General features: G+C 36.1%; 2 long non-coding RNA genes across 2 annotated transcripts in view; one reads left to right on the forward strand and one right to left on the reverse strand.

Moving 5' to 3' along the window:
• Positions 1 to 14,785: 14,785 nt before the first annotated feature.
• LOC118001466 lies at positions 14,786 to 19,984 on the reverse strand. The gene is made up of 4 exons (XR_004676703.1): positions 19,700 to 19,984; positions 19,572 to 19,610; positions 15,510 to 15,696; positions 14,786 to 14,826 (listed from the first exon to the last, which is right to left on the reverse strand). It is a non-coding gene; the product is annotated as an uncharacterized LOC118001466 (long non-coding RNA).
• Positions 19,800 to 26,791, forward strand: part of LOC118001467 — a 10,080-nt gene continuing 3,088 nt past the window's right edge. The window contains exon 1 of the long non-coding RNA XR_004676704.1: positions 19,800 to 19,874. This is a non-coding gene — a long non-coding RNA (uncharacterized LOC118001467). The remainder of the gene's footprint in view (positions 19,875 to 26,791) is intronic.

Raw genomic sequence — 26,791 nt, forward strand, 5'->3', positions numbered from 1 at the left:
CCACATTCAAGATTCATGACTGATGTGTTTGAACTTGTCAGTTTTGAGAGTAAGAAATTTTTGTTTTTCTTGAGTCTATCCTAACAGGCTTTCGTAATTACAAAGCTATAACAAAACTGGGGCGGGCGCCTGGGTGGCTCAGTTGGTTGGGCGACTGCCTTCGGCTCAGGTCATGATCCTGGAGTCCTGGGATCGAGTCCCGCATCGGGCTCCCTGCTCAGCAGGGAGTCTGCTTCTCCCACTGACCCTCCCCCCTCTCATGCTCTCTCTATCTCATTCTCTCTCAAATAAATGAATAAAATCTTTAGGAAAAAAAAAAAAAAAAAAAAAAACTGGGGCATGATTTAGTGCTTTTTAAATTACATTGAGTTTGGACTTCCATATTTGTGCAACTTGTATTTCACTGCACCAAGGAATCAACATTCTTCTTGAGAGTTGCCGCCATATACAGTGGCTGATTGCCAAGTTAACATGGCGTGCCATCTTCTCATTTAAAGTCCATACATATAGTAGGTTTGAGAGGAACCTTTGTTTCTCCAGGAAACTGCATATCTGAAGAGCCCACTTTGCAATTATGTACATGGATATCAACCACGGTCCTTTCGGTCACACTCATCTTCCTATACACTTACAGAAACTTTCTTTTAAGAGGTTTTAGAAACATTTGTGGAATAGTAAGCATGTGGTAGAGCTGATCTCTTCATAGAGAAGATGTAAGATGAAATACATCTGGGCACTTGAATAATAGATTCAGAGCACTAACACTTCAAGCAATATTTAATAATTTAATACATAAATGCAGAGCTTTGAACGAAACAACAAAGGTATACTTGGAGAACATCTTATTAAAGGAAATTTTTATGTTATTACAGAGACGATCTACTCAAATGTATTGAAACTAAATAGATATAAAAAGGTATTTAATCAAATAGCTTTTTTTCATTGTTCATGTATACATGCATACTTAGATATTAAGTTTGAAGACATCATTGGAATGATTACATTATGATGGTCATTATTTTAATTTTCAAATTGTGGGAATACAAATAAATATTTTTTTTAAAGTCAGGTATATTCAATTACTAGAACTGCCATCACAAAGTACCACTAGCTGGGTGGCTTAAATAACAGAAATTTATTGTCTCACAGTTTTAGTGACTAGGAGTCCGAAATCAAAGTATTGGTGGTGATGGTTTCTTTTCAGGGCTGTGGAGGAAGGATCTGTTCCACACCTCTCTCCTTGGTCTATAGATGGCTGTTTTTCCCTCATCTCTCTTCACATTATCTTCCCTTAATGTGTGTCTTTCTGTACAAATTTCCCCTTTTTATAACAACACCTCTATAAAAACCCTATCTCCAAATTAGGTCACATTCTGAGACACAGGGGTTTAGAACTTCAAGTTATGAATTTTGAGAGGACATAATTCAACTCATAACCAATTTGTTGAGGTATACTTTACCTAAAATAAAATGGACTTTTTTTAGGTCAATGCAAAAATAATCACCCACAATCAAGATACAGAGTTGTTCCATCACTTCAAAATATCTCCCTGACTCTTGATGGTCAACTTTTCCCATAATGTGTGGCAACTTTTGGTTTGTATTCTGTCCTATACTTTTGTCCATGTAAGAGTATCATGAATATTCTGTTATATATCCTGTATCTGGCTTCACTAAGCATAAGTTTTTGAGATTCATCCATTTAGTTGCATGAATCAGTAGAATATTCCTTTCTATTGCTAATAGACAGTATTAGCAGTATCCTGTTGTATGGATGCACCACAATTTGTTTATGTGTTCATTTATTAGTGAAACTGTGGATTATTTACAGTTTTTTGGCTATTCTAAATAAAGCTTTATAAACATTTGTGCATAGGTCTTTATGTGGGAATGTTCATTTTTATTAACCTTTTTGGGTGAGGTCTCTCAGTCATATGGTAAGTATACAGTTAATTTTATAAGAAACCATCATACTGTTTTCCAAAATTGTGATGTCATTTGGCATGTTCACCAGTATATATAAATGTACGAATTGTTTTGCATCCTCACCAGCAATTTATATCATATGTGTTTTGTTTATTTATTTGATAATTTTAGGCACTTTAGTGTGTTACTATGGCTTTAATTTAAATTTTTCAATGATTAATAATCTGGAACATTCTTTCATTTCCTTATTTATCAGTTGTATTTCCTCTTTTGCAAAGGCTCTTTGCACATCTTTCACTCATTTTTTAATGTGCTGTTTGTTTTTTTATTATTATTGTGAGATTTCTTTTTACTTTCTGTCCTAAATCATTCACCACATATAACTTTTGTGAATGTATTTCCAAGTTATTGGCCATTTTTCATTTCTTTTACAGTGTCCTCCAAAGGGAGAATATTTTAATTTTGGTGGAGTGAAAGTCATCAAAATTTGTCTTTTATGGTTTGTGTTTTTGTGTCCTGTTAAAAAAAAATTGCCAAACATTTTCTTCATGTTTTCTACTGGAATTTTTATAATTTTAGCCTAATATGCTGATCCTGAATCAATTTTAATTTCATAGGGAGTGAAATAAGGTAATAATAAAAAAATATTTATTGATTTTTAAATCTGTATTTGATTATGGTTACCTAAATATTTCAGTAACATTTGTTGAAAATATTATATTTTTCCATTAAATTATCTTGGCAGTTTTGTTGAAAATCAATCTTCATGTATTTGTAGGTCTCTTCCTAGAAACGCTATTCTGTTTTATTGTTCTATATGCTTATTGTTACACAAACAACACATTGTTTTAATTTGAATGAGTTAAAAATAAGTCTTAAGATAGCATGCATTCTCCATCTTTCTTTAATTGAGATACATATTCACACACCAAGAAAATCACAATTTTAAAGTGTTATAATTCAATTCACAAGTTTGTACAACTATCACTATTATCTAATTCTGAAACTTTTCATCACTCCAAAAAGAAACTTTGTATCCATTAACAGTTACTACCATTCCTCCTCCTCTAGTCTTCCATCTGAGAGCTGGGTCAGTGGGACCACTACCCTAGGGACTCAGCAGATGAGGCTCCTGACCTTCCAGGATGAAAAGGTGGGGCCACTACTCTAGTAGGCTCAGAGGACAGAACATCTAGTCACAGAGATTATTCTCAGGCCTTGAAACTTAATGGAATTTGCTTTGCTGGATTTCAGACTTGCTTGTGACTCTTATTTTCCTTCCAGTTTTTCAGTTTTGGAATAAGAATGTCTATACTATGCTTGTCCTATCACTGTATTTCTGAAGCTAATAACTTGTTTTCTGGATTTCACAGATCCACAGATAGAGACGAATTCTATCTAAAGATGGACTATTCAAAAGGTCTCACACATAACTGATTTCAATGATTTAGAACATGAGATTTGGCACTTTTTGAACTGATTATATTTGGGTAAGATTGTGGACTTAAAATTGATAGTTGAATATAGTAACACTTCTGGGGATATTGGGATGGGGTGAATGTATTTTGTATGTGGGACACATACATGTGGGAAGAGGGATTATTATGGGTTTAACTGTGTCCCTCAAAAAGTACTAACATGAAAACCTGTGAATGTAACCTTATTTGGAAATAAGCTCTTTGCAGATATAGTCAAGTTAAGATGACATTATACTGAGTTAGGATAGGCCTTAACCCAATGACTAGTGTCCTTATAAGACAAGGGAAATTTGGACACAGACACACAGAAAAGAAGTTCACATGAAGGTGGAGGTAAATGTTGGAGTGATGCGTGTACAGGCCAAAGAACACCAATGATTGTTGGCAACCTTCAGAATCTAGAGGGGGAAGGAGTGTCCTTCCCTAGAGCTTTCAGGGAGAATATGGCCCTGCCTACAGTTTGATTTTAGACTTGTTGCCTTCCAGAATTGAAAGAGAATAAATTTCTTTGTTTTAAGTCGTTCAGTTCATGGCAACTTGTTACAGCAACATATGGAAACCAATACAGACAGTTAATTATATTTTAAAGCAATTAAATATAAGAGAGAAAAATTCATGTTTACTCTTATGTTTGTCATTGGCAGTACCCTTTATTCATTCTCCTAAATACCCATTTCTATTTGATATTATATTTCTTATCCTTGAGCAACTTATTTAAATATTTCTTATACTCTAAGTCTGCTAGCAATGAATTCCCTCTGCTTTTTTTTTTTTTTTTAGTATCTGGAAAAAAGTTTTTATTTTACATTTGTACATTTATTTTTTTGGAAGATTTTATTATTGGGCATAGAATAATGGGTATAGAATTTTTAGTTGACAGTTTTCTTTTACTTTTTTTTTTTTTCCTTTTAGTATTTAAAAAGTACTGCTCCCTTTTTTTTCCTTTTAGTATTTAAAAAGTACTGTCTCCCTCATAAATGGCTTCATTTATGAGGAAAATCCTGCTGTATTTTTATATATTTTGGTTGCCTTCAAGAGTTTATCTCCAGTTATCACTTTGTTATTATGTCTAAGGGACTTTCTTTTGTCTTTTTTACTTTTTTCTCTTTCTTGTATTCTTTTCCTTTTGTATTTATCTTGCATGTAGTTCTATGAGCTACTTGGATCTGTGGTTTGTAACCATTTATTAATATGAGAAAATGTTTGAGTACTGTCTTTTCAAATATTTCTTCTGTTCAATTTTTTTTCTCTTTTAGAGACTTTAACTTATAAATATGTCAACAGTTTGACATCATCGCACAGCTCTTGAATATTCTGTTCTTTTTTTTTTACGATTTTTTCTTCTGTGTGTTTCATATTGTATAATTTTTTTAGCCTATCTTCAAGTCTATTTATTCATTATTTTTTCAGCTGTATCTAGTCTGCTGAGGATTCATCAAATAAATTCTTAATCTTTTTTTGATGATATAAACTGTTTTCTTAGAATTTTTTAATTCTTAATCTTGATCACATATTTTTATACCTAGCATTTCCATCTGACATTTTCTTTTTTTTTTTTTTAGATTTTATTTATTTGACAGAGACACAGTGAGAGAGGGAATACAAGCAGGGGGAGTGGGAGAGGGAGAAGCAGGCTTCCTGCGGAGCAGGGAGCCCGATGCAGGGCTTGATCCCAGGACCCTGGGACCACAACCTGAGCCGAAGGCGGACGCTTAATGACTGAGCCACCCAGGCACCCCTCCATCTGACATTTTCTATAGTTTTTATCATTCTCTTATAATTGCAAATCTATTTATATATATTTTATTTCTTTTTTATTAAATCCTTTAACATGCTAATCATTATTTTAAAGATCCAGTCTAATAGATACTATATTTGAGTTTCCTGTGAGTCTGGTATTTTCAATTGTTTTATTTCATGATTAATGTTTGTAGGGTTTTTTATTTTTATTTTCTGTGTATCCCATAACTTTATTGTTTGCTAAACGTCAAGTGCAGAAGGGCAATAGAAACTAAGGTCAAGAGTATTTATCCCTAATAATGGGCACCCCAGTTCCTCTGTCAAGCCATTAAAGTGGAGAGTTGGCAATCAAATATGTGTTTGAGATAGGTTGGGGATTTGTGGTAGCAATTTTTTAAAAAAGAGTTATTTATTTATTTGAGTGATAGAGCATGAGCAGAGGGAAGGGCAGAGGGAGCGAGAAAATCCTTGAGCACACTCCCCACTGAGTGCAGAACCTGACATGGGGCTCGATCCCAGGACTCCGAGATCATCACCTGAGCAGAAATCAAGAGTCGGATGCTTAACCGAGAGAACCACCCAGGCGCCCCTGTGGTAGCAATTTTATCTTTGGTGTACTGTATGTTTCAAATTCCTCCCGTGGTTTGTATTCCAGTCTCAGCCCTCAGCAGTTCCTGCACCTTTGTGCCACAAAGAGTCCTTCTCCACACTCTTTTTTTTTAAGATTTTTTTTTTTTTTTTTTTTTTTTGAGAGAGAGAGACAGAGAGAGAGCATGAGAGGGGGGAGGGTCAGGAGGGTCAGAGGGAGAAGCAGACTCCCTGCCGAGCAGGGAGCCCGATGCGGGACTCGATCCAGGGACTCCAGGATCATGACCTGAGCCGAAGGCAGTCACTTAACCAACTGAGCCACTCAGGCGCCCCCCTTCTCCACACTCTTACCCTCTTCATCCTTAGCCTTCTGTTTCTTGTTACACATGCTAGGTTCATGATTTTGCCCCAGCCTCAGTCAGGACCATCTTAGCATAGCTATCCTTTCTCACTATGGCATCCATCCAAATTCCACTTTTTACCTCTAGTGTGTTTTGGAGAAGAGGTTGTTTTATGACTTTTCTCCAATGACAGGAGACCCTTGTTCTGTGCTGGGGGAGAATAATGGACACAGGGGTTCTTCTTAGCCACCTCCAAATGTAATTGGATATACTTCCCCCCTCCCCCCCCAGGAGTAATATATCTTTGTTTAGGCCCTAGTACAAAGAAGTTATGTTACCCTTCCCCTACTGGTCTGAGAACCTTGCTTTATATATCAAAGGGTCCCCAAAGCAGGGAATGTGTAATACCTAGACCCCAGTGATAGCCAGTCACTTTCTTCATACCTAGTCCTGTAATGAAGACTCCTTCCAGTCTCTAGCCCTGCCTCAGATCTTTCTTATCAATACAAAAGACCATTGAAAGGAGCTTGAACATTCATGCAAAATATCTTCAGGGCTCCTAATTATTCTAAACTTATAATATATTAGCTCATACTCAGCATTTAAGATTTAGTTATAATTGTAGCTGATTTAATTATAACTATTATTACGAAGGCCACTCTCCCCACCCCACCAGCTGTCAAAAGTTTTAAAATTAACATATCTCATTCATCTTTGGAGAGACTTGTCAGTCTTTGGAATTCAGTTATTGCAGTGGTCTTGCAACCTCAACTTTCTGAAAGTTTTAAAAGAAAGTATGCTTTTGTAAATTATCTGTTTCATTGTAATGATTTTCTTTTGTGTCTTTCTGCATCCTAAGTGAGAGAAGTCCAATGACTTTTTAATTGTTCGATATTTTCTATGACCTGAAGTTCAAACAAGAAAAATTCACATCAAATATTAACCAACCAGTTAAAAAGCCATTTACTTGAATTTGGAAGAATATTTTATTTATAAGATAAGGAGATTCAAACAGGAAAAAACTTCAATTGAAAAGAAATAAAAAACTATAGAGATAAGTTACAACTTTGAGAAAATTGTCCTAGCCTACATCTTAAAATATTAAAAATTCAACAATATTATGATTTATGTATATACTCTTACAATTGCTAATAATCACATTCTATTCCATTTTCCTATGTGCTGCCAGATGATGTTTCTAAAATAAAAATATGATTAAGTTATCTACTTGCTTCCAATCTTCAGTAGCTCCTCATTGCTCTTAGAACAAAGACGTATCTCCTTATCATGTCTCTTAAGGCCCTAATAGGCCCAGGGCCTGCATATCTTTCTGGTGTTATCTCTTTCCATTCTTCTCATTACATTTCACACTCCTGTCATATTGACTTTATTTTAGTTCCTAGAATGCCTCGTTCCTTCTTTCCTTTGGACTTTCACAGATGCATTACTCTCTAAATTAATCCATCCTCCTCCAGCCATCATGCCAACCTCACTAGCTAACTCTTTTTATACCACTATGACTCAGTGTAGAAGTTAATTTTTCTAAGTATGTTTCCTCAACCCCTAAAAGATGGATGAGGTCTTCTGCCATAGGGTTCCATAACACCCCTCAAAGCATCCATTATAACACTTTTTGTTGTTGTTATTGTTATTGTTGCTGTTACTATATCATAAGCAATGCAAAGTCAGAGACCACATTTCTCCAGTGTATTCTTGAGTTTTCCAGATCCTTGACAAGTCCCAGAAATATACTATGCATTTGCTGAATGTGAATGAGTAAATGTTCCTCCTATTTGCTGGTACACCTGCCTTTTTTTAAGCCATAAAATATTGAACAATTTTACCTTTACTCTTATTTTCCAGATGAAATCCTTCTCTTCCAAAATCCATTATTAGTTGTGTGTTTTTTTTTTTTTCCTCAAAATTTACTCATTTTTCCCTTACTCTAAGGCTTGGTGAGTAATGTTAGTGGGCAAAATGTGCTTAAAGAAAAATTAGGACTTAAAAAAGGGTGACATCAGAATTGAGTCTCTTTTAAACTATTCTCATAACACAGTGAATGGAGTGACTCATTTCCATCAAATTGTGCTATAGAAATAAAAATGAACAAGTTGACTTTATATTTGAACACATTTGAACAAAGGGATGGCTTTGTTTCAAACAGCTTACTCACCATTTCACATTTGCTAGGGTGTATGTGTACATGTGCTTACCCCAGGGCAACTTCCAGTGAAGTTGAGTAATTCTATCCAAATTTGTTCTTCGACCATGGGGTACACCCGTTGACAAGGGTGTCTAATTTGTGGTTCTGCTCATCATGTTTAAATGAAGCATTGGCCTATTCATTTTTTTAAATGAAAAGATCAGATTTCAGTGAAAACCATGTTTATGTATCAGAAGAAAACAATTGGTCTCCAAGACTGACCATAAACAATTGAAAAATTATGTTCTTGAAGTATTTATAGATTTTTGACATATTTAAATATGATCTAAGTTTCTTAGAACCACATATATATGAAATCTATGTGTTAAGACTGTATAATTTAGAGAAAAATGCACTGGTACTGTGAAGTGACTCAAGAAAATTTCATTATGCACAACACTTAGGTGTTTGTTTGTTTTTTAGTTACAATATTCACAAAGGTGGGATGTGGGTTTGCTACAATCCCTAAGACTCATCTAACTGCCAGTGAAAGGAGATCTCAGATTTATTTCTATCACACATGCAGTCATTTACTAATCACATATTAACAAAACACTGAAAGAGTCCATACAGCCTGTTCTTTAATCTTTTTTTTTTTTTTAAGATTTTTTTTATTTATTTGACAGAGACAGAGACAGCAAGAGCAGGAACACAAGCAGGGGGAGAGGGAGAAGCAGACTCCCTGCCGAGCAGGGAGCCCGATGCGGGACTCGATCCCAGAACCCTGGGACCATGACCTGAGCCGAAGGCAGTCACTTAACCAACTGAGCCACCCAGGCGCCCGCCTGTTCTTTAATCTTGATACAATCTAATTCTTTGCAATTGCATGTACTCTGACAACACCTTGCATAAAAAAATTCAATTGAGTCAGCTGGGCAAGATTCTAGAAGCAGGCTTAGATCATCTTTCTAGTCAGCATAAGGCACCAGAAATCTTCCAACCTAATCTTTGGACATAGGACTGTTAGCAATAAAACTTCAGCTACCATCCCTAAGAGTAAATGTTCTAGGCCTGCATGGATTCTTAATTTAACCCTATTGATATAAATTTTGGTAGAGCCTTGAAAATATATTTATTCAATCCACATACCTCAAGTATCTTTAATTTCACAATGAGACCCCATTTCTATTATTCAATATGTTAGTTAATGGACCGGTTTATCAATAAAACCTGTTTCTGCTATAAAGTCAGCTGATATTTCTAGAGCAAGGATTCTCTGTTTGGGAAACTGACTATAATTAGAACTATCCACACTTTCTATATCAATGAAGAAGATAGCATGCTAGCTTGATAATTTCTTTTTGAGTTGTGAATTGATTTGCACAAGCCTTTGAGATAAATTCATAAGGGAGTGGGAGAACTTTCCTTTTTCCATCTTTATTTAATGTGTGTGTTTTGTGAAGTACTATTCTCTTTTATATTTTATAGTCACTTTTATAATTACCTTAAACTTTGATGAAGGAAGTCCCTACTTAATTGTAGCCATTTTCATTGTCAGGAGATTGTGTGTAATCCTTCAGGGACTACCTAACTAAGATTTATAGTGCTTTGCCTTGAGAGTGGAGCAATTAAGTCTATTTTTGTTTTATAGTCAAATGAGCAAAGAAAGCTTCATTTTAGAGAAATTGATACTAAGTATATCAATTAAGTATGTCACCAGAAAGTGTTTATAATATCAAAATTTTTGTATGTGAAAATACATAATGTATGATCCTGTTTGAATGTGGGCATATTTAGATTTCCTTTAAAATGATTAATTCATTAACCAAGCAAATACTTACTGAATCTCCACCATGAACCATGTGAATTCAGATCCTGGGCAAGAAAAAAATGAATCTTCAAAGAGCTGAGAGATTTTGAGAAAATTGAGAGAGAGAGAGAGAGAGAGAAAAACAGAGAGACAGAGAGACATAGAGACATAGAGACAGAGAGAGAGAGAGAAGAGATGGGAGAGGGGAGAAGACAAAGAGAGTACTTGTAAAAGTGCTAAACAAAATGTGTTCAGGCTAGTATAAAATGGAGCTGAGGGGAGAATAGATATTTCAGATATCATTGGAAAAAAAGAATCGACATGGTCAAATTCACCCAGTTGTTCATAGGAGAGTCTCAAATGTAGTCTTGATTCCTAGATTGTAAACAGCATCTGGAGTATTTCAATTTAGTTACAAGCATTCATCTTCAAAAATAAGTTTGTTCTGTGTGATACTAAACCAATACATGTTCTGGATGGTTTTTCTCCATATTTTATGGATGATTAGCTAGATGTAACCAGGTGACCAAGTTCTGGCCAATGATGTCTATGTGAAAATGCAGGCACTTTGGGAAGGTGGTTTTCTTAAAATTGGTAACTCAGGTGAAAAGTCCTTCTTTTTATTTATTTTATTTTTTATTTTTATAATTCTTTTTTTTTAAGTTTTTTTTTTTTTATTTATTCATTTGAGACAGAGAGATACAGAGAGAGAGAGAGAGTGAGCATGAGCAGGGGAGATGCAGAGGGTGAGGGATAAGCAGGCTCCCCACTGAGCCAGGAGCCAGACATGGGGCTCGAACCCAGGACCCTGGGATCATGACCTGAGCTGAAGGCAGATGCTTAACCATCTGAGCCACCCAGGTGCCCCAGAAAAGTCCTTTTTTTTTTTTTTTAAAGATTTTATTTATTTATTTATTTGAGAGAGAGAGAGAGAGAGAAACAGCATGAGAGGGGATAGGGTCAGAGGGAGAAGCAGGCTCCCCACCAAGCCGGGAGCCCGATGTGGGACTCGATCCCAGGACTCCGGGATCATGACCTGAGCTGAAGGCAGTCGCTTAACCAACTGAGCCACCCAGGCACCCGGGAAGTCCTTCTTTTTAATCATTTCACTCTTCTTTCTCTTTTAGGCTTGAAGCTGTTGTGTAATGACTGCTTCAGTAGCCGTTATGGTGACCAGAAGGCTTACCTTCTGCTCACCTTCTTTAAAACAACTTAGAATGGTGAAGGACAGAGATGGAGGTAACCTAACTCTCTGAAGACTGTTGATGCCCATATCAACTTGGCTGCTCACCTTCAGACTTGTCCATGACAAAAGAATAAAGCCTCCCTTCGATTTTAGGCTGCTACAATTCTTAACATTAATCAGACTAAAAAAATAAAAGGATTCTAAAACTTCAGTAAACTCTGTATTATTGTATCTTTCCTGCACTAAGAAAACCTTTCCATACAATTTTCAACTTTATTTATGGGTAGTAGTTTCAGAATTTCAACAAAGTCCACTTTAACTGTGCATGACCTCCACTGAACCTGATTACATCTTTAAAGATACTAGTATTTCCTAATAAGGTCATGTTCACAGGTACCATAGGTTAGAACTTCAACGTATCATTGTGGGGGAAACAATTTCACCCACAAGACTGACTCTACTCCAGACTACTCCATGTCAACTCTGGATCTGCCTTTGGTTTCCGCTTAGAGTAGCAAGAATCACTTTTAACTGTCATCAGGGATATACCGAAGTTAATGATTATGGAGACATTACTGTGTGACAATGTAGTAAGCTCTTTCCAAGAATTATTCTTTAATTGTCTCACATTTGTAAAACTAATAAAGCTTTTTGTAAAATACTGTAAATAAAGCTGAACTAAATAAAATAAAAAGTATAGAAATAGATCCAATGGTCTGTTTTTTTGTTTTTTCTTTTTAACAGTAACAGGAACATAAATCTTGAAATAAGAAATAGAGAGTAAGTTGAAACCGAAAGATTGTAAGAGAATAAGAGATATATCTATCTGTTGTTGTGTGGCGACTTTATTTGGATCCTGATCAAATAAACAAACTGTAAAAAAAGTTATGATACAATTGAGGAAGTATAAATACTAATTTATATTTGATATTAAAGTAATTATTATTAATTTGGTTTAGATGTGATAATGGTTAAGGATTTTTTTATAACATTTTTCCTATCTCTTAGAAATACCTACTGAAATAGCTACAGATATCATGCTCTATGACTGGGGTTTACTTCATAATAATCTTGCCTGAGAAGCTACAGATGCAGAAGATTGACCAGGAGTTGATCACTGGAGACACTGAATGATGACTTACATGGATTTTCATCATACCATAACTTCAAATTTGGGGTATATTTGACTTTTTCATAATGAATAGAAACCATGGGTAGAAAATAACCTTTGAGGGTGCCTGGGTGGCTCAGTTGGTTAAGCCTCTGACTCTTGATTTCGGCTCAGGTCATGATCTCAGGGTTGTGAGATGGTGCCGTGTGTTGGGCTCTGCACTGACGGTGGAGTCTGCTTAAGATTCTTTCTCTCCCTCTGCCTATGCCCCTCCCACCCTTTTCTCTCTCTTCCTCTAAAAAAAGAAAAAAGAAAGAAAAGAACCTTTGGTGTGTAGATATGAAGACTATATTTCTTTGTAACAAACTACTTTATCTGAAAAAGAGGATAAAAAATGTCACAACTGTATAAACTTCTACAACTTAAAAAGTTTTATTTTTTAGGGCGCCTGGGTGGCTCAGGTGGTTAAGCGACTGCCTTCGGCTCAGGTCATGATCCTGGAGTCCGGGGATCGAGTCCCACATCGGGCTCCCTGCTCAGCAGGGAGTCTGCTTCTGACCCTCCTCCCTCTCATGCTCTCTGTCTCTCATTCTCTCTCTCTCACAAATAAATAAAAAATTAAAAAAAAAAAGTTTTATTTTTTAAAAAGATTTATTTATTCATTATTTGAAAGAGAGAATGAGCAGGAGGGGCAGAGGGAGAGGAAAAGAGAATCTCAAGCAGACTCCATGCTCATTGCAGAGCCCAACTTGGGGCTCGACCAGGGCTCGACGTGGGGCTCAGTCTCATTACCCTGAGTGGAAACCAAGAGTCGAACGTTTAACCAACAAGGCTACCCAGGCACCTCTAAAGCTTAAAGAGTTTTAACAAACATTTACAAATATTACCTTAAGTCCACCAAACAATACAGGGAATTAGGTGGTGTTGTTGTAGTGATATTTTCAAAAGAAGCAAAAGATAAATTGATCCTTCTTTCCAATAGTGGAGTCAAGTTTCAAGTTCTGTTTCTTTAGGATTTCTAAATGGACCAGCAAGTCTTGGAACTATATTCCTAGCCTCCCAGCTTGCATTTTTCCATTTCACTCCAAAGCAACAGTATTTTCAATAAGTGTTTGTGAGTGTGTAGGCATAGGACTTGACCTGTCAGAATGCAAACACTAGCACACGTTTATATGGAATACTCATTAACAACAGACCACTTACCTGCTGACATCTGAATATTCTTTTGATACAATTAAGTGATGCTTTCATAAGAAAGATTTCAAAATTTAAAAAAAGAAAAGGAAGAAAATAAAATAAGTTGATTTTAAGTCATGTGGAAAAGTAATTTGGGGGGAAGGAAAGAAGTGAGAAATTATTAGTTGCTAGGAATTTGAAAATAATGAATGTAAGAATCACAGAAAACAGTTCAGAACAAGTGAAGTTTGTGAGGGACGGAGGGCACCAGGGTCAGGTTCAGGTTCACAGCCATGCCCTAGGCAAGGTGTGAAGTGGTCAAGTTAGCCAAGGACCTTAGCTTCCGAGCTTCGCCCGCTACTCACAGTGGCCAAGAGTACACAGACATAAAGAGTAAAACTATTTTTGTTTAGGTTATCAGAAGCATTGTTTTATTTTCTTAGGAACCAGCATGAAGAAATACATATTAAAGAAGAATTTATGTGTGATATCTTGCCATCTGGAGAATTCCTACAGAGAATTCTGTAATCCCCTTTTTTTTTTCTCAAATCTTATCTATTTTCTCATAAAAACTGTTGGTCTTTCAAGCCCAAGAAAGGTAATATAAATGAGGTTTGTTTGACACTAAACTCGCTAAGAATTAATTTATAAGGCTGATGGCTTTGGAGACACAAAATGTACCTCTCTTTAAATAATAAAAAAAAAATCCTCAGACATGAAAATAAAAGAATCCTCCTCCCTTTGCCTTGACAAGGACTATAAATTCAGAAACATTTTAAAAACAGTAAATCTTAAAGGAAATATTCAAATGAATGTTTGTGACGTTAGAGGTGGAAACAAGAGGAGTCCCGAGGCCTGATACCCTTTATATAAGGGAGCTATAGACATCAAAGAAGAGAAATGGTCATGAGTTACAGTGCATAACAGAGTTACAAGATCTTTGTCAATTACTCCCTTGTCTTGAAGGAAATTCTGGAAAGGCCACACATTTTGTTACTGTAAGCAGTCCTTTTGTTTAGAAGTGCTAAGATGTCTGTTATAAACCACTGAAGAGTTTTCATTCTGTCTTGTTAAAGAAAAAAAAAGGAAGAAAGAAAAAAAGAATGAAAAAGAGATTTTATTTTATTTATTTATTTATTTTTTTAAAGATTTTATTTATTTATTTGAGACAGAGAGAAAGAGAGAGAGCACATGAGAGGGGGGAGGGTCAGAGGGAGAAGCAGACTCCCTGCTGAGCAGGGAGCCCGATGCGGGACTCGATTCCGGGACTCCAGGATCATGACCTGAGCCGAAGGCAGTCGCCTAACCAACTGAGCCACCCAGGCGCCTAAAAAATAAATTTTAAAAGCTTAATAAATACAAGTGGATAAATTATATTATGGGTGTAAGAAAACAGCTGAGAAGCAATGTGGTATAATTAATGATTAAAATGTTCAGGATTTACAATAAGATTACCAGGCTTCAAATTCCACCTTAGTTATTATTCACATGTGTCTCTAAGGCTGGACTTTTCTTTTCTGAAATGGAGTTGACACGGGTTGTAATGAGACTTAGATGTGATAATACATATAATGAGTCTAGGATGTTGCCTGCCATACATTAATTGTTTAATAAATATTATTTATCATCATTATCTGTTATTCATATTGTCATTATTAGTTGATGCTAATGTAGTGATAAAATATGTAAAATCTATGACAATAAAATTGTATTATGACCAACTTGGAATACATTTCTGGATTTCAGCAGGATTCACAAAATTTGAATACTAGCTGAAGTGGTTATCAAAATGATCTCTGACAGGGGTTCTTGATTTTGGCTCACGTCATCCTCTCAGGGTCCTGCGATCAGCCCCGAGTAGAAATGATCTCTGACATGTCTCCAATTATCTTTCACTGTACAGCCATCTCTCCATGTAGCATGTTACTTCTTGTGAGATCAAGAACTCACTGTTCAGCCTTTCCGGGTTAGAAGTAAGGTACATAAAAACACAGAGTTTTATAGGCTTACCATATTTCCAAGGTGTAACTTGGAAAACGCAGGAATGGATCTGGACCAGGGCTCCATAAATGCTCAGTGATGGATGGAAAACAGATATGTATAGTCACAGTCTCTGACTATGTCTTCGTAAGGATCACAAATTCCAGGGGTCCGCAGGCATCTTACTGTGGATGGCCAGGGAAAGGCCAGAGCAAAGCTGATGAAAGAAACTTCTGTTTTTGAAATACTGAAAGCCTCTGCATGCCCTTACCAAACAGAATCCCATGCTAGTACTTTTCACTTTTATTCTCATCCCCTCCATTCCACAGTTACATTTCCCCTTAAGGATATAAAAACTAGTAGAAATACAGCAACTCCTTCAACACTAAATAATTGGGGGCCCCTGGTACAAAACAACCCCGGAAGAGATAAACCATAAACTGAGAGCAGTCCAGATGAGTTTTTCCATCGACTCTTCTGTTAATTCAACATTTGTGCTAATTGCAGAAAGTAGTGTGAAGCCTCATAGGCACCATAAAACCTATGTTATTTTTCCATACAAAAACTTCATCAGCTCTTAAATGGCTAAACCAAGCAATCCTTACAGGATTCAGGATTCAGAAGGAACCTCAAGAGACCCACAAGGAATTTATGGGTGTTCCTATGGATGTCCAGTGAGTTTGATAGTTTATCTGGGATATTTGCAAAAAGTTGTCAGAGGTCTCTCAGGATCCATAAAACTCAGATTTACATAGATCACTCCTTTGCAAATTAAAGGGTTGGAGTGGGTCCCTGTGAACTTTTGCAGTATCCAGAGCTCCAGCCAGATGCCTTAGGAACCAATGGATTTTTCTCTGATTATGTATATTGCTCTCTTTGAAGAAGACAACACTGAAAAATTATACATAAGACAAAGGTGTAACTTGGATAATTCTGTGGTTTTACTGAGGACAAATAAAAAGAGACATCAGTGACCTTAAGAGAAATGAAGTTGGGGCGCTTGGGTGGCTGAGTTGGTTAAGTGTCTGCTTTCGGCTCGGGTCATGATCCCAAGTCCTGGGATCGAGTCCGACATCGGGCTCCCTGCTCAGTGGGGAGCCTGTTTCTCCCTCTGCCTGCCACACCCCCTGCTTGTTTTCGCTCTCTCTGTCAAATAAATTTCTAAAAAAAGATAAAAAAAGAAAAAGGATATTTCAACTCATCCCAGTAATAAATTAATGTGTTTAATTTTTCTTCATATAAAATGTCTATTGTTTCTTAAAATATTAAGTTAATGGAACACTTTAATTTTACTTTTAAAGTGCATACTGTTAATCATGCTTAAAATGAATCCATCAATTGAATCTTAAATATTAAAATTTTAGAAAGTGTCATTTATAAAATACATGTAAATACTATTCATAAATTACATACAGGTAAACGTAGAATAATAATAGACATATGCTTCTCCAAATTTACAGGGGATTTTTAATCTGAGGCACAACCTAATCAATAAAGCTTCTAATAAAAACCTTTAAACTCTAAATATCATGAAGCTGCAACATTTTCTCTTTAGGCTATAAACCTTCATATTCAAGGATCATGTGTGATGTGTCTATGATGCTATTTATGAGAATGAAACATAGCACTGCTTTTTATCCAGAGGCATTATGGACAATGCTTGATCTTGCATGAAAATCCCATTATATTAAATCCATTAATGATATATAAAAATCTTACAGTATAATTTTCCATCGTATTAGTGATACATCATATCACATTATAGCTTTCTTGTCATTAACATTGTGTTTATGCCTTTAGCTAGAGTTAAAAAGGGAATTATTAATAACTTGTAACAAAAACTTTCTAATTGTCACATTGTTCTGCATGTCTCTTTAGATACCAAGAGGGTTGCCTTCAAAGTAGAGAAAAAAAAGAAATTCATGTAAGTTTGTATGACATAATATGCATGACTAACTCATCTGAATGTCCAAATGAGAGTTGTAAAATCAAGATGAAAAACAAAATTTAAAAACCTATGACCTCATAGTTAATGGCTGAGTGTACCAATGGGATTAAACAATATTTTACTTTTGCTCTCTAAAATAGATTTTTTTTTATAATCAGAAATGTGATGTTTACAATTTTTCTCCTTTCTCCCCATTTTTCTAGGTTTTCTCCTCGGTTGATTCCCTGCTCTATCCCTTATTTTTTAATGTCCTGTTCCATTGGTTCATAGCTGAAGTTTTAATACTGAACTTTTCCATATAATACTGTACAAACGGTATTGATTTTCTATGTCTTTTAATTATCCTCTTTAATCCTGTCATCCTAACTAATTCCACTCATCTTTGTGGTTATGACTTGCCTTATTGATAATGCAATAAAGGATTTCTGACTCTAGCTTATGACATTCTAAGGACTTCTGGGGAAGTGCTAAGGGGCATGCCATATTCTGTCCTCTGGAATAGATGAGTCCACATGTTCTGTGACTATCCCAAGTATTTAAGGGTGGTACTTGTGATCTTACTAGATTCTGGCTAATAACTTAGCATTCTTTTGGTTTATTTTCTAATTAGAAAAATATTAAATGCTCAACATGATTAAAAGTCATACTAGTGCTCAAGAAATTTAAAAAAATGAAGTATACAGAATTTTTGTAAGGATTGAGTTAATGTCTGCTAGTCTTATAGGACAATGCGTGGTTATATAATATATGATCAATTAATATTTGCTGTCTTTGTAGGCATTGATACACTTAACATAAAACCTACATAAACTCACTTATTTTTTTTTTGTATCCGGACCACTTTAAAAAATTTGAGTTGCCATAGACATTAAAATGCCATGTAAGAGAAGAAATTAGAGAGAATTTGAAAAAGGGCACAGGGTTCTCTGAATGCACTTAAGAGGGTAAATTAGTGAGTCTACAGTGAGCTGATTGTAATTTAAAACTCCGTTTTAGTTATGCTTCCTGAGAGCAAATGCAAAAGTGAAACTTGATGCACTGTATTGTTTTCTTCCCTTCTACAGTTCAACTCAGGCTTTTTCTCTCCTGTGGCTTTGACAGAATGATACTGAGTAATTTTTCAATTTTATTTTATTCTTGACCCCTCACAGAAACATTTGCCTAGGGTCTTCGTTTTATTTATGTCGTTCTATATTCTATTCTGTTACTGTTGGGAATGAAAAGAGAGCAAGCTGTCTATGCCACAGGATCCCATCATTAATAACCATGAAATGTTATGAGCAGAGACACTGTCGCATCAGCCCTTTAAAAGTGAAAGACATAATAGTAAACAATCACTCAATAATATGCACTTTCTTGGGTTTTTAATAATTGTTGATGTTCCATTTGTAACCTCACTATCAAATAAAAACCTGATTGAAGCTTAAAATTCATTAGGACTGAATTTCAGTAATAACCACTTACTTTAATATTTATTCTTTTACTTCTCAGCGGGGCTTCAAACAACTAATCAGCTTATCATATAAGGATCAATTTAATGGCATTAAATATTATGACACGGCATTTCATAGAATAAAGGACAGTCAAGAGATTCACTGTAGAACAGTTATTAAGCAAAGAGTCCATGTGGGTGGGCGTGAAAGGAGCATATAATTCAGAGTGCAGAGAAGCAGGTGGGAGTAAAGTGTATCATATTACTTTGTGAGCAAAACAGAACATGCCCTTCAGTCGCTGTTTCTCTTCTGCTAGAAGCTAATATTGCTGAATTTTTTGACCTCCCTTGTATTTCTAACTATCAACTTTAATGCAGCCACGTAAGCAAATAGACCATCAAGCATTCCAGCCTTTATGACATCTGGAGGTTCTGGTAAATATTCACATAATAAGCAGATAAAGAAATGGTATCCATATTATTTTATCACTAGCTGCTGTGTGTGTGTATGTGTGTGTGTGTGTGTGTGTGTGAAGGGAGAGGACATCATTTGTTATAATGTGTTATTTGCTATATAAAAGAGTATTAGAATGAGTCATTATTATCTGGAAACCAGATTCTCCCCAGAGGTTTTCTCACTTTGGGTAAGTTAGCTGCTTGCTTGTTAACCATTTCAGGGCACTGATGACTCATGCCTATAAATAACACTCACCACTGAATCCTAGTCAAGCTTCCACACATACAGAGAACGCTAGGGAAGAAAAAAGAAAAGGTACTGCAATTTACATATTTTGGAAGGCTTCTGTTTAAAAAAACTGTCAACCCAGCCTCAGGACTTACCTTTAACGTCCACAAGTCACAGGGTCTCTGAGGATGAGGCCATTTGTCTTTCAAGCCACAACAAACCTGAGCAACCTGTGCTTGAAAACACAAATGTCTACTTTTACCTCTCAGCCCTGCATGGCCGGTGCTGCTCGAGTCCAAGTCTTAGCTCCTCGGGACGCGGAATTGACTGGTATGGGTAGTGACATCACCATAGTTTAGTGATACCGGGCATTGATACAGTCCGTGTGCTATATTCTAAAATGATACAAATGCCTTAGAATTTTTTTTTAAAAAGCCTCTTAGTTTCTTCCCCCTCTAGTTATTTTTAGACTTAGGCTAAGATAGACGGAAAATTTCTCCATGCCTGGCTATATAACAGTCTTCCTATGTGAAATTAAAGTACATTACAAATCCTCTGTTTCACTCATCTTCTGATCCTCTATTCTGTCCATAAGAAAATGAAGCTGATGAGTATGCTTGGAAATCATCTTGGGTAGAACATGTTTTTGTTTTGTTTTGTTTTGTTTTGTTTTTTTCTCCAAAATACCCAGCCCACAAGCTGTCTTTGTGGATGACAGGTAAACAAAATTGTGGAATGGTCAGAAGCTGCTGAAAGGTGTTTCAGCTCAGAGATGAAGGGTCTGTTGTATAAAGGTTCTCTTTTGTTCTTCAGACATCACCTCCACCCACCGGAAATAATTGCTGAGGATTTCCGTCTTGATTATGTTATTCTATCTTCCCTCCTGTGTTCCCTGGAAATGAGGAAGGAGCCAGCTGTCTCCATAACATTTGCATCATAATAATCAAATAGTGGGAAAACTTCATCTAAAATAACATCAATATCATTATAATAGTATTTGCTATCTGATATGCATGTGTGTAATAGATGTATAGATTGGATTTGATTTATGCCAGAGCCATTAAGTGTATTCAAGAAATATAATAGCAACATCATACATAAGAAGCCTGGACTGAGTGAATAGATTGGGAATCTGAATTTTAATAGGAACTGGTTGCTCAGTTAGGAGGCAGGTGCTGAGATGGAAATATCTTCAACCAGATCAATGCTTTCTGAATCGTTTTGAAAGCATTATTGGTTAGCTTTTTTGACAGTTATAAAGGTATGGATTTTATGTGTGTGTACTAAAATAGATGGACATATGCGCAACAATGTGTACATATGTATTGATGTATCATATTAGACATAACAATAATAGCAACAAAGATAAATTGAGATCTCTAAATTTATAGTATGCATTAATCTTTCATTTTATATCATATTGGTTAAGAGCACAGGCTTTGGAATTGGGTTCAGGTATTACTTCAGAAAGGAGAGCCTCAACTGATTCTAGAGAACAGAAAGCTCACAAACCTGAGGCAAATTACCCAAGTGTAAAATTACATTCAGGGGTAGAGGAAAGTGGTGAACTAAATACTTAACACTTCATCAAAACATAAATTTTTTTTTTAATGTAAATCCTCTATGCTTCACTTGATTCGCCATTCAATTGGTGGGCTACTGCTTGATATTCCAATTTTTTTTTCAGGAAAAGTCAGATATGTTGGTTGTATCTGAAATATACAGAATCATAAATTAAGCATCTATTCAACAATATAATTATACATTTAGCTCTCAGCCCTGAGGTTTTCCTCCCTCAAATTTTATGTATGCAGACTGAAGGTGTTAATGTTTAACTCATAGCATGTTTCTGAGGATTCTATAAATCGTTAAAATAGTTTTTGGCATCTAGTAGGTGCTCATTAAATTTAGCAATTATTATCCTAACTGAAGTATTGTTATTTTCAAATTGTGTAATTTATTCAACAAGCACTTCCGACCTATTATTTTTTAGGCATCATGAAAATTTCCAGATGAACAGAAGAAACTCTGGAACCATTTTCTTTTCTTTGGTATTGAGTTGCTGCCTATCAGCTGCTACCCGGATTTGTGTTTGTCTTATAGTGTAACCTCATGTAGGATTTGCAAACTGCAGTTTCACAGAGATGTGTTGGTAAATGTTTAACAACTGGCTGTCCGAAAAGAGCAGGAGGACAAGGCAGTGTGTCTGAGAGAAGTTAAAAAGTCCTGATTTATAGAAGCTGCCAGTTTCCATGGTGTAAATACTCCTCCTGTGGCTGATGTCAAGCTACCAGTACAAGGTCACTGAACACAGTGTTGAGAAGAAATGCGACAAGTCACCTTGAGATGGCTAGAGTATACCCTTGAATCTAAAGCTTGCAAGTGATGCTCTGCAGCAATTTGAAAGGGAGCAATTCTTACGTTCATGATAAGGCTTGAACTCCAACAGAAGTGTCTTTGTGCCAAAAGTCAAACATGATTTTAATAGGACGCAGTCACATCAAGTATAAGTGAAAACAACCTCATATGAAAGCTAAAAATAAATGAAAAAAATAATTTGTTTTGGACTAGAAGGAGAAATGCAAAATAAGTATAAAGATGACAGTTCACCTTTTTTTTTTTTTTTTAACAAACATGTAGATAGCACAACCTGTGTGCCAGGCATGAGTCTCAGAACTTTATACGGATTTGAATAATAACTCACTTGAAAAAAGTAACTCATTAAAATGAATAGTCTTGGAATATAATCATACTTTGACAAAAATAGCCATGTTCTACAAAAGATTAGGAGTACTTTTGCTGTGTGGAAGCTAGAGACCAGGTCTGTAAGGTGGAAAATGTACTCTTCCCCCAAAAGCATAAAAGCCTGAGTAAGGAAAATGATCAACACAGAAGGGAATTAAATTCTTTTGACTACAAATAAAATAATATAATAAATAAAACAAAATAAGTAACAGAATAAAATAATACAATGAAAATAGCTGTGATTTATAAAGCACGCATGTCTAGACGGCTTTGCAATTATTTTTTTAGTGGTTCATATTTTCATTCCTCTTTTGAGTACTTTACCATGTGATAGGTGCTGCGTTCATTCACATGATGGAGAGCACAACGAATGGGAGAGATCACTGCTTCCCTAGAACTCTTAGTCTAATTAGGAATTTATATTCTTTGCAGGTTAGGGTTAATAATGTTAGCAGCCACGCCCCCCAAATCCCCAAAACTTGTCGACTTTCAAATAAGTTTATATTTCATTCATACAAATTCTTTTTTTTCTTTAAGATTTTATTCATTGATTTGAAAGAGAGAGTGAGTGAGAGAGAGAGCATGAGCAGGGGGAGGGGGAGAAGCAGACTCCTCTGTGCAGCAGGAAGCCTGACATGGGGCTCGACCCCAGGACTCTGGGATCATGACCCAAGCCGAAGGCAGTGGCTTAACCAATTGAACCACCCAGGTACACCGATTCATACAAATTCTAATGTGGATATTCCTCTTTAGCAAATAATCCACACCACAAGGTCATTTAGGAATCCAGGCAAATTCCACCACATGGCTACCATCTGATCCTAAAAGTTCTTTCCATCAGCAGATGGAGAAAGAGATATTGGTGGGTCATGCAAGTGGATATTAAAGGCCATATATGGGAAAGGCACGTATTATCTCCCCTCATACCCCTAATGGCCATATCCAATTGCAAAGGAGGCTGAGGAAAGCAGCCCACCTGTGAACTCAGAGGAAAGAAAAATAAGTTTGATGAAACCAAATTCCCTGACACATACTCAATTTATTCAGCTAATGCTTACAACTTATATGTAGATAAAATGTTTGCATCCATTTTGCAGATGAGGAAACAGAAGCTAAAAAAAAAAAAAAAGATTAAATAACTTGCCCAAGTTAACATACTTTGTTTATGTCAAAGCTGGGATTTGATACCAAGTCATGATTTTACTACATGAGAATCAGTATGTGGAGGTTTCTTATTCTTGTTTGAGTTCTTTTGTCTTGTTTTGTTTTTAAACTTTTGGGGAAAATAATTTGGCAACTTGAATCAAAAATTTTTCCAAGTAAACAAACTCCCCAACATTGAGAATTAGCTCCACTTTCAGGGAAACCAATAAGACCAAATTGCATAAGAATATTTGCTGACCCTTTATTTTCTCATATGGGAATTTTATGCAGAGTCTAGAAGAATTTTTGATAAAATCTCAGGGATAGGCTTTATACAAAACATGCTCTTTTAAATAGAATAGCACTTGCAATTAGCATCAATAAGACATAAAATGCTTCCAAGGATGAAGTCATAAACTTTAGGGAAAACACAGAATAACTGTCTTAATGTGGTTCAGAGAGGTATTTGATGTACCATTCTGCTGCCTTTGGAAACTAATAAAATATAGGTTGAGAAGGAGGGTAAATAATTACAGATTTTTCATCTCGTATTTCAAATTCTACCCAGCTCATGCCAGTCTGAAAGTTACTAATTTTATTTAAGTCCATGCAGTGCAACTCCATTTGTCTTTGAGTTTGTCATTCAGTTCTCTATGACAAATTCTTAAAATACCTTCCCAGAGCAGGTAGAACGTGACGAAATATCCTTAAAATATTTTAAGTAGTTAATAGAAATAATCAAGAATATTGTGAAAAGATTTATTTTATTTATCTATTTAGTTTTATCAGCAAATATGAATTTACAAGCAGGTATATTCACATACACCAGGTGGTAATCACAGTAAAGGAATTTTACACTGTAATAATCAGATACTTTTATTAAGCTCTTAGACTTACTGGAAGTGTATTTTCTTTCTACTTTGGTAGGATGGCAATAGGCACTTTAGATCTCAGATCAATAGACAGAAACATTTATTTTACATAGAGAGAAGCAAAGAGATTTTATATTGCCTTAAAACTCATTTTGCTGTGTCATGTGAACTCATTTTGACGTCTCTTTCGTGTCAGCAATAATATTTTATTTCAAACTAAGAATGTTTCGCTTTTGAGAAAGCATCTTAAATAGGGCAAAACTACAAAACAGCATGTTAGACTTATTTTTATCACTAAAAGCTTTAATTTTTGAAAAGAGAGAGAGAGATGGTATAAAGAAAGGAGATTTAAGCTTCCATGCGCTGAAATTCCATACCTGAAGTTTCCTACAAAAACAACTAGCTGACCAAAGATGGTACCATTGTCTAGAATTTAGCATTTAGCACTGGGAAGAAAATAAGCAAGATTCAAGCGTTTATAGTTTACACATCTGTCTATTTAAAGGACTTCCAACCCCATAGCACTTTGCTGGTGTCAGGAAAGAAATGGAAAATCCAGTTACAATCGTCTATCATTATTTAGGATGAAAACACAGTTTAGTCACTCACTAACTCAGAATTCTCTCTTTTTTAGCAACTTAATACAGTATCATGAAACAAGTGCCCCAGACGGTTTATAACAAGACTCTGTGCCAAAAATACATCACTTGTAAGGAAAACAGGAAGCAGCAAAGAAAAAGTCAACTTTAACCAGTTTTCTGAGTCACCTCTTCCTGTGGATTTATCTGTCACAAAACTCCATGTATTTAAAAGAGTTTAAAGTGTGAATTAGAAGAAAAGGTTAGAGGGCGCCTGGGTGGCTCAGTTGGTTAAGCGACTGCCTTCGGCTCAGGTCATGATCCTGGAGTCCCGGGATCGAGTCCTGCATCGGGCTCCCTGCTTGGCAGGGAGTCTGCTTCTCCCTCTGACCCTCCTCCCTCTCATGCTCTCTAGCTCTCATTCTCTCTCTCTCAAATAAATAAATAAAATCTTTAAAAAAAAAAAAAAAGAAGAAGAAAAGGTTAGAGCATGAGAGGGCTCTTAATTGGTCTAAGCCCCCAGCTCTTCTAAGGGCTAGCTTTAGGCCAAATGACAATGTGGCGAATACTTCTTGCACACCATCTCTTCTCTCCTTTCTATGCTCAAATCCCTACCTTCTAGGCAACCAGGGCCCTCATGCTTTATCTGGCTTCCCAGGACCTCATCCTTTATTTACCAAAACCAGTGCAGATAGCTAACATGATGATTTAGTCAATTAATATGATAAAGTAATGCCAAGCGCAGACACCACTTGCGGTTTTTTTGAAAGATTCTTTGGAGTTACACAAACTATTTTGGAACTTCTTCAAGGAGAAAGATGGTCAATTGGTAATAGTAACCAAAACTATGTTCAGCATTTACTATGTTTAGGTGGTGAACTACTTGTCTTAGATCTTATTAAAGCTTTACAACAACAAAAACAAAACTGTTAGGTAATTATTATATATATTAAAATTACATATGTAAAAATATATATTTTAGTACAAGAGGAGACTGAGGTTTAAATATAAGTAATATTTCAGAAGATCCCTAGCTTATACCTGTTGGAGCAGGGACCAAGTGCAGGCTGGTGTGAGTTCAGAGTCATTATGCTGATCTATGTGGTTATTCTTCAGGGGGATTTGCTTGAGTAAAGGAGATCATGACAGAAGTCCCACAGAGTGCTCTCAAAATTCACATATATGAACAAAAATCTGACTCATGTCATTGGTGTGGCAGTCATGTAAGTCACAAAAATTTCCCGGAGGATTTAAATACACACTCTGATTGAGGACACACATGCATGGGGGTATTGGTATGTGAAGACATGGGTGAACACTAGTGTCATTTAATGCAGACTTTTTTTTTTTCCACAAACGAAAGAATAACTGGATTACAAATCCTCCAGTTCAAGTACATGCCTCCCGCCAGCAGGTTCAAGCTCATCACAGGCAGTGCTGGAAACTTTTGGGAGTTTCTCTGGATAAATTTCAGTTGTAGCAGGGGAGAAGCCCTTCAGGACCCATTTGGGACAGAATTTTGAGTAAGGATGAAAAACCCTGTGCCCCAGAGTGATTTGAACCTGTCTTTCACTTTCCAGACCCAATGTTTCCATCATAATTCTTTCTTAGCAGCACCTGCCAGCCACATTGTTCTTTAAGATGGGTCCTGAAGTGGGAAATCTGGTTCTCAAACTTGCCCACCCTTGCTGCTCCCCCTTCTTCACCTTCTCCTACTCCTTCACCTTCTCCTTCTCCCTCTTGCTTCCCCCTCCCCTTCTTCCCCTCCTTCTCCTTCTCCCCCTTACTTCCCCCTCCCTTTGTTCCCCTCCTTCTCCTTCTCCCCCTCCTCTCCTCCTCCCTCTCCCTCTCCCTCTCCATCTCCTCCTCCTCCTCCTCCTCCTCCTCCTCCTCCTTCTTCTTCTTCTCC

This window comes from Mirounga leonina, unplaced genomic scaffold, assembly GCF_011800145.1.
Source record: "Mirounga leonina isolate KUSES-001 unplaced genomic scaffold, KU_Mleo_1.0 Mir_53, whole genome shotgun sequence".
In the NCBI taxonomy this organism is placed as follows: domain Eukaryota; kingdom Metazoa; phylum Chordata; class Mammalia; order Carnivora; family Phocidae; genus Mirounga; species Mirounga leonina.